The sequence below is a fragment of the Monopterus albus genome, unplaced genomic scaffold (genome assembly GCF_001952655.1).
Source record: "Monopterus albus unplaced genomic scaffold, M_albus_1.0 scaffold362.1, whole genome shotgun sequence".
Taxonomy (NCBI): domain Eukaryota; kingdom Metazoa; phylum Chordata; class Actinopteri; order Synbranchiformes; family Synbranchidae; genus Monopterus; species Monopterus albus.
Genome location: NW_018128242.1, coordinates 355292 through 363696, shown reverse-complemented (window position 1 = coordinate 363696; position 8405 = coordinate 355292). Strand labels below are relative to the sequence as shown.

At 40.7% G+C, this 8405-nt stretch overlaps 1 protein-coding gene across 1 annotated transcript in view; it reads left to right on the top strand.

Moving 5' to 3' along the window:
• The first annotated feature begins 1705 nt into the window (after positions 1–1705).
• Positions 1706–8405, top strand: part of pld1b (phospholipase D1b) — a 44206-nt gene continuing 37506 nt past the window's right edge. The window contains 1 exon segment of the mRNA XM_020585370.1: positions 1706–1724. The gene's annotated coding sequence lies outside the window, so the exon portion shown is untranslated.

The following is an 8405-nucleotide window of genomic DNA, read 5'->3' as shown; positions in this document are numbered from 1 at the left end:
TTTAACTAAGATTTAGCACAAATTTGGGACAATCAAGTACAAAAGTGTCTAGAAGTGTTGTCTCCCTGCTGTATTAAACCCCCCACCCCACTGTGTTATCTTCAGGCCTTGTGTTTATTTCTAACCCTCTGTGGCCATCATTTCTTCCTTTCCCTTGCTGATCCGAGGTTATAAGACGTGTTTTTCAAACCAGTACGGCTCATTTCAGAGACGGCTCCCTGTGCAGGTCCAACCCAGGATGGGACTGGACCTGTTAGACCCAAGAGGCTGCGTTCTGTGGCACAGAAAGTGGGCGACAAAGAATGAGGCAAAATCAGGGTTAACTTCTGTTTGCCTCATTCTTTGTCGTATACGATTAGCTTGTGTTACTGCAGATACATCTGCTACAAACATCATCAGACATATGCATATCATTAAAATGTAAACCTCTTTATTTGACATTGTGTCACTGAAGACCACGGGCTCTATGGGCTCTATACTCCCTGTACATTAGCTCTGGATCCGGTTGTTACTGCTGCACTACCTGACTGACACAACTGTGTCCGGATGTCATGACCGCATATGTCCTAGATTCAGAGACGGGGCAGAGACTGTCGAAAATCAGAGGGGAAGTTACTTAATGCAGCTTTAACTTATCCCTTAACTGGTGTCTGTCTGCTTAGCCTTTCAATCAAAGAACCAGATATTCTTGCTCCTACATGGAACTGGGCACTGAAACTACGAGTATCATTTGTAGTCATGTTTTACTCATTTTGTATCACTTTGAGTCTTTTTGTGATCGTAAATCTTATTATTATCATTCTGACTCTTTTTTGTGATTGTTTGTGGTCATTCTGTGTTTTTGTGCTACTCTCTTTTGTTTAAAATCTTTCTTTGGTTTTTGTACTCATTCTGTTTTGGGTCTTTTTTTGTCATTGTAACCACATGGTGTTTGGTGTCTCTCTGAGAGTAGCAGCAACAAACGCAAAGCTAAGAAGACACAGGATAATAAATAAAAATAAGTAAATTCTTAATAAATAAACCAACATTGTTCAAGTTCAAAGTGTTTATTTTGTCATATGCACAGTTAGGAAACATGTTTCCCTGTACAATGAAATTCTTACTTTGCCCTCCACATGAATGCCACAAAATACAAATGAAATATAAAGTAGATAAATAAATAACACAAAATCTAAGGCACTGTGATGCCTCTAAAACATTTTCCTGATCGTAAGGGAGCAAATAGTCTATGACCGGGATGAGATGGGTTTTTGCTGATGCTGCTGGTCTTCTTTTTTAGCCGGCCAGCGCACACTGCATCCATGTTAGGGAGCTAATTTTCCCCAATCCCTTGGCCAGTGTCATGATTCGGTTCCGCTGCTTCCCATCCGGCTTTTATTTTGACATTACTTCCTGTTTTTGTTTCACCTTAGTTTCACCTTTTTACGTTCTTCATCACTCACATTAGTTTCACCTGCTTCGTTATTATTTGCACCTGTTTACACCTCTATTTAGATTGTTCAGATTGTTCTAAACCCCAGCTCTGACTTTCCAGCATTTACTTCGGTTTTGGTATTTTGTGTTTCTGATCTCGGACTGTTACCTCAGACTATTCTATTCTGCCTTGCCCTCTTGTTACGGACTGCCACGGTGTATGATTATCGGACTTTCTCTTTTGGACAACGAACTTTGGATTCCCCTGGATGTATGCGTTTGCTGGCTCTGACCTGGGAATGATACCGACCGTGAGTTTTGTGTTCACCTTGTCTTGTATGGTTTTGTTTAGTTTTAGTTCTCTTATTAAAGAGACGGTTTTGTTCATCACTTCCTTGTCTGGCCATTTAATGAGTTCACTAAACACTTTTCGGCCGCATTACGCGCGCCGTTTCTGACAGGCCAGTTTTAACAGCCCATGCCAAGTCTCTTGGTCCTCTTTAGTTTCAGTATTTCATTGCATATTTTACTGGTTGTTTTGGGTCATTTTGTGGCTCCTTATAGTCCTTCATTTACTTTTCCAAAAACAAAATTAACTTCACTTCAAACTTGTTAGAGGCTGCAGCGTGTGGAGCATTAACCCCTTGAGTTTCATGCACAAAAGCTTCATGTCTCAGTCTCTAGCCAGTACTTTTCAGTTGTGTTGCAATGCCACTGTCCTCCTGCTGCAAGACTGGTGGAGTAACAATATGGTGCATGGAGAGGTGGCTGTAATTCCACTGATACGTGACAGACAGGAAGTCTAGAAAGGAAGTCTGAGAAGAAGAAGGGAAAATAACATTTCTGCTGCAATCTTTCCTCTTATTTCCTTAAAGTTGTTGTGTCTGTCAGCGTGTTTTAGAAAGACCTTCTCTTCCAGTGTGTTTGTGTGTGTGTGTGTGTTGTTAGAAATTAACCCAATTCTTTTGTTGGAAGCACAAGAAGTGAAGACAGGACAGGACTGTTTAAAATCAACAGGAAGTTTACTGAAAGTCTGAGCACAAGTAGGCCTTACAGCGCTGGGATCAGAGAGACAGAGCTCCCGCAGGAATTCCATCCTCTGAACCCCGAATTAAGGTCTTACAATACATTTTATCTTCTTGGGCTGCTCCGCCCTGGACAGGGGTACAACATTCAACAGCTTTCGATCCTATTATCCATTTGGTGTGAACCGGAGCTTCCCTTGTTTCAATGTGTTAAAGTCTAGGTGTATGTGTGTGTGTCTCTCATGGTGTGTGTCTCAGGTTGTAGCCCCCCGTGTGTGTAAGACACCCCCCTGGTGAGGCAGAACTTGGGATATGCTATGTGGGTCTAGGTGTGGTTGTGAAACGGGCTAGCAGGGCTCTGTTAAAATGTAAATAGGCTGTCTGGTCACAAAGAGATACAGACATCTAGTCTCTACAGAAGTTACAGCATTCAAAGTAAGCAGATTCTGCTTCATTACAGTTATAAGATATATAAGCAAGGGAAATAAATGTATTAAAATAACCAAAGCTCAGTAGTTCTGGACAATCATCAATACAGCTGTAATATGTATAGACAAGGAAAATAAAGTTATGAACGGTAACTAAAGGGAACTAAAGGTATGAGAACTAAAGCTTATAAAATAACTAGAGTCTATAAGACTCAAATCTTACAGTGTCAGGAGTTAAATAGGAATAAGTCGACTCCCTTTACTCGGTCCCATGGCGATTGACTAATGGGTTTGGTCTAGTGCTGTCATGCACAGGTAGGATCCTGTGTGTGTGCACTGAGTGTAAAAGCACATACACACCCTTATAAAGTCAATTAAGCACTCCCATGCTGTGGACTGTGTTTGCTGGAAGAGCAATTACATGAATCTACAATCGCCCGCACCCACAGTCTGATAGGGAAAAGGGTGGGGGTGAGACAACGGCAGACGCTGAGGTGGAAAATTAAGAGAGCCTCAAATCAAGTGTTCATAAAATATCAGCACATTTCAAACACAGACTGAAACAATCAGTCAACAGAAAATTAATTTATAAATGTTTTGACTGTTGGTAGGGAATAAATTATGAACAGCGTCAGAGTCACTGATGAAGACTTCTGGTGGAGTCCGAATTTACATGTTTGCAAGAGGATCTTATTAGTGGACAGAGACTGTTTTAGTCATTTTAACAAATGATCAGCGGATTGAAAAGTCTGTATTGCCCCCGGTTTACAACAGTAGGGAACCACAGTCAACCCAAAATACGCATCATAAAAATAAAGTACAAATGGAACATAGATAGAACTGACAGTGGCGTTATAAGGGAAAAGTGCAGTGAAATATAAAACAGTGAAGTCCACCGGTCCTTGTTTAGTGCGGTACGATAGCAGCTTGAGCTACAACTTATTTAAAAACTTGACAGCTGATGGACCAGCTGTGAAAGTCGACCTCCTTCCAGATGACAGGAGTTGAAACTCTGCATGAAGAGGGTGATGAGCATCTGCTTTTGCTCGCTGTGTGGCTCTGACTTGAAAGACAAGATGATTTAAGTTAATTCCTGTGATTTTTTTTTTTTTGGCAAAGGTGAACAATATTCCCAAGCCTAGTGCTGTTGACTGTGCTGCTGGTGCCAGACCAACAGATTGTTGCAAAACTGACTCAATAAATAAGAATAAAATATTTTCTAGAGTGGGTTTGGATTTTTTTTTTTTTTTTTGTGAGGGAAATTTCTAGAAACCCTGAACTCCGCTGTGTCTTGGAACTCTTGAAGATTTATAGGATTAAAAACTGTATCATGGCATCAAACCTGATAAGGATTTTATTCCTCTGCGTGGCGATGGATGCGGCCAAATGTGCTTGTTTTCATTCCGTTTCATTTTTGTGATTACAGTAGGTCAGGAACACCTTGAGGGAATTTCTTCAGTTCTGGCACAAGTGATTTAGATTTTGGAGGTCAACGGTCACAGTGACCTGATGTCCATCCTAGTCCCGTGAATTTGACTGGTTGTTGGAGACATACAACTGTGAAGCGGTAACTCTACCTGTGCTGTAGGCAGATGTCATTAGGCTGGCTATTAGTTTTTGAAGCAAAGGTTCTCAGATGTTGTCAACTTAAAATTTTGATTTAAGTCAGAGACAATCTGAATAAGTAAACAGGATTAGTTTCTGAAACTGTGTTTTATGAAAATGTTTCATAACCAGTGCTGAGGTTCAGTACCCAGCCCTGTATGGCGCTGACAGTACCTCTGTCCAGATGTAGCAGAACCCGAGTTCATTAACAGTGTTTGTGTTGGTACAGCAGGAGTGATCCCTCTGTTTCTTAACCTGAACACTGGGAACGACGTGTCTGATGACTTGCTTCATTCTGCCATTTTACATAAATGTATTTATTCTGGAGTACTTGACTTTAAAATAATAACAGCTGTAAAGCAACTCAAAAGAGAAAAAACTAAGACGTTCACAGACAGAAGATGGTTGGTTTCAGACACAGTAGAGAAACTGCACAAGAACCATTTATTACTAACTGCCAAAATGCACTGAAAGACGGAAATGTTACATAAGACTAAAATGCACTGAGATGTGATCAAAAGGGAGGCAAAGTTCTTAGCGCTGCTAAAGTTAAAGGGATTAACGTGTAACCAAAAGGTCGCAGGCTGATCTTCACTGGAGCATCTTGTTAAATGAACTCTGCAGCCCACTGAAGCCCTTCAGCCATTTACTTACTCTCACCTCCATCATGCCAGGATCTGAAGCAGCTTCAGGTACATGAACAACATTAGCTTCTTTCTGGGGGAAATACATCTCCATGAAAGTATTTCCAGACTGTTGACATAAAATAATGTGTCTGTTTACAGTCTCCACAGTCGGCAATCAGAAGACAAACTACTAAAGCCAGCACTCCACCATGGGCAAACTAAACGTTTGGCTCAAGCTCTTGACACAGAGCCTCCTGGAAACAGCGTCACTGACCTACCTTACCTGTCCTGTTCTTGTTCCTGCTTCCTGTGTGTGTGTGTGTGTGTGTGTGTGTGTGCGTGATTCCTTGTTGACTCTGAGATTGCCTGTAGTTATGGGCCATCATGGCAGGTGAAGATAACGCTTGCACCTTGATGTCAGATTTCAATTCATATATTCAGACCTTCATTCAATAGTCTTGTGTTTCATTCAGTATTCTCTGATTTCATTTGAATTACTTGGACTTTATTTCCATGTTCTCAGTTTCCCATTCAATTTTCTCATGACTAATTTCCTAAACAGCATGGTGTAGCTGTTGTATTAGACTAGAGCTACAATGATTAGTCAACCACTCAGTTAGTTCACAGAACATTAGCGAACAACCTCACAGCATCTTTAATACATAGGACACAGCTCAAAGTGCTTCACATCAGTGTCTATGCAGCATATATGAAATGTGATTAAAAACAGAAAGCACAACATTAAAATACAGTATGAAAATGGAATTATATAAAATCATGTAGAAGACTGTGGGGAAAAGGGGCTTAAGGATGAAGAGCAGGATAAAGACTTTATGGGCGAGTCATTAAACAACAATGAATTTGCATCACCTCACAGTATCTTCTGACTCATTGCTTGTAGTGACAGCATTTGGTAAAGGTTTTCCAAAACCAAAAGGAAGAAACAGGAGAGTTGGCATTTCCCACTTAATGCCGGTTATAAAAGATTAGTGTATGTTAAACTGGGCAGGTTATTGTAACTGAGATGTTTACACGAGGCAATTTTGTCCTCACAAGGCCAGTAATCTGTTTGTTTGAGAAACAAAATGCTTGAAGTGCGTTGAGGTATTGATGGGCACGGACTTCCTCATGATGCTTATAAAGAGTGCCAGTGTCAACTGTGAATATCTAAAATTTCTTAGTAAATTGAGTGCACACACAGGCTGTTGTGACACTGGTTTGGCTGGCGATAGTCGTGTTGTCAAGGGCCAGAAGGTGAAGATCATCTGATGGAAAACAAGATACCAGAAAAAGACTTAACATCCACACAGAAGCAGAGGCTCAGTAATGTGTGACTGAACAGGCTGGGAAGAATCAGCTGTCTGAATGACCTGACTGTCCAAAAGCCCCAACAGGCACACGCACACACATTTCCAGTGCAAAAAGAGGAAGTGTGTTGCAAACTGCAGTCTCATGTAATGCAGGATAACAAGACGATCAGGATGTTTTGTCACATGGGCAGGTTAAGTGACAGACGCCCAGAGAGCAGGCCCGTAAAAACCCCTCCAGCCATTCTACATGGGGAAAAACACATACATGTTGTATTGTTCCTCCTTCCCTGACATTTTACATGTGAGCCAGAACACTCAGGTGCTACTGTTGGCTCAGAAGCTGCAGCTGAACATCAGTATTTAGTCTTCACAGCAGGTATAAAGAAGCCATCTCTTTCAGTTACTGTAGCCTCAGCTGTAATGAGAAGGAACAGAAGTTGTGATTTAAAACAAGTTCACCATATTACCGTCTCTATTTTCAGCAGGTTAGTGTGCTAACATTTGCTAATTAATAGAAAACACAAAGTACAGCCGAGGCTGACAGGATTGTCATCAGAAAAATTACACATGTAATATCTCACTAAAATGACAGAAATCATCTCTGGGAAAAATGTATCTGATTTGTACTTTGAATTTTTATGACCTATACTGCAGCCAGCCACCAGGGGGCGAAAACCATCGACTCGTGGTGGCTTCACTCCTGGAAACTGTCATGGTGTTCATATTTATATAGAGAAACAAATATTTGAATGGGTTCAGTTGACGTATACAAAAGAACAATCAAGTTCTGTGACTTTGCAACAAAAAATATGAGCCATCAATTCAGACAGAGCATGTACTGTATGCAGTACTGCAGTAGTTCTGGTTGCACACTGTCATGAAATATGCATTAGACTGAGCTCAACTTTGAAGCACCACAACAGGAAGAGGAATTAGACATCATTAAATATTACCCACTCTGAAAGATTTTGATTTAGTGATGATAATAGGTGGAAAGTAGAGCGAATGCCACATGTGTGGTGGCTGCTGAATTACAGCAGGAACAACTGGAAACATGGAGGTGGTCTATATACCTTTATAAAGGTAATTTCCTTGGGCTCCAGGAAGCTCAGAGTTTTGTAATGTTGTAAGTCAGATCGATTAATCAAGTAGTTGCCACCCTAAATGAGCACACAGCAGTTCATTTACAGTAAACCAGGAGGTTCTGGGGTGGTTGGCTGGAGCGTCAGCTGTTAATCCAGCTTTGCAAGAGCGGGAAAGTGAGAAAACATGTTTGTTTTTGTAAACTGACCCTTTAGGTCCTGAATGTAGGCCCTGTACAGTAGTGGAGAGCTGAGTATTTTCTCCACCATGGAGATTAGTGTCTGTGGCCACTGTATGCATCTTTATTCATTAAATGATTAATGCATTAAGCAGATCTGACCACTAGGTGGCAATGTCACTGTGTTTTCATGGTGCAATGTTTAGTGAAGTAATAACTTACACTTGCAGTCGGCCTTCATCTGAGATGGATATAAATCATAATTGTGTATTTTCCTCTGAGTCATTGTGGTGCTGGCCTCCTGCCACCTAGCTTTTATTTAGATGAGGCCTTTTAAATTTACCTAACAAGTTTTAGACTCTGATTCTGATTTCATAAAGGGAATGGGCAGCAATTTGGAGGAAAAGTGACACGTGTACTGGTACGAGAGGAAAAGACAGCGTATGTGCTTGTTGAGGCCACTGTAATATTTGATCCCTTGTTTCTTAAGCTATTTGCCATTAATTTAATTTCACTTTGAATAAAGAATGTAACTAGTAGTAATGCACAGTTTATTGAGGGCCCAGTTAAGTACTTTTAGGGGAATAATTATTAATTTGAAATGTTTAAGGGAAGAGAATGTGTATACTGACTGCATAAGTTTGTAATGTTGCAGTTTGCTTCCCCTTCATGACGTGTACCAGACTCCATAGAGAAATATGGAAATTTAGACTGAGATCTTGTTCTTCAAACATTAC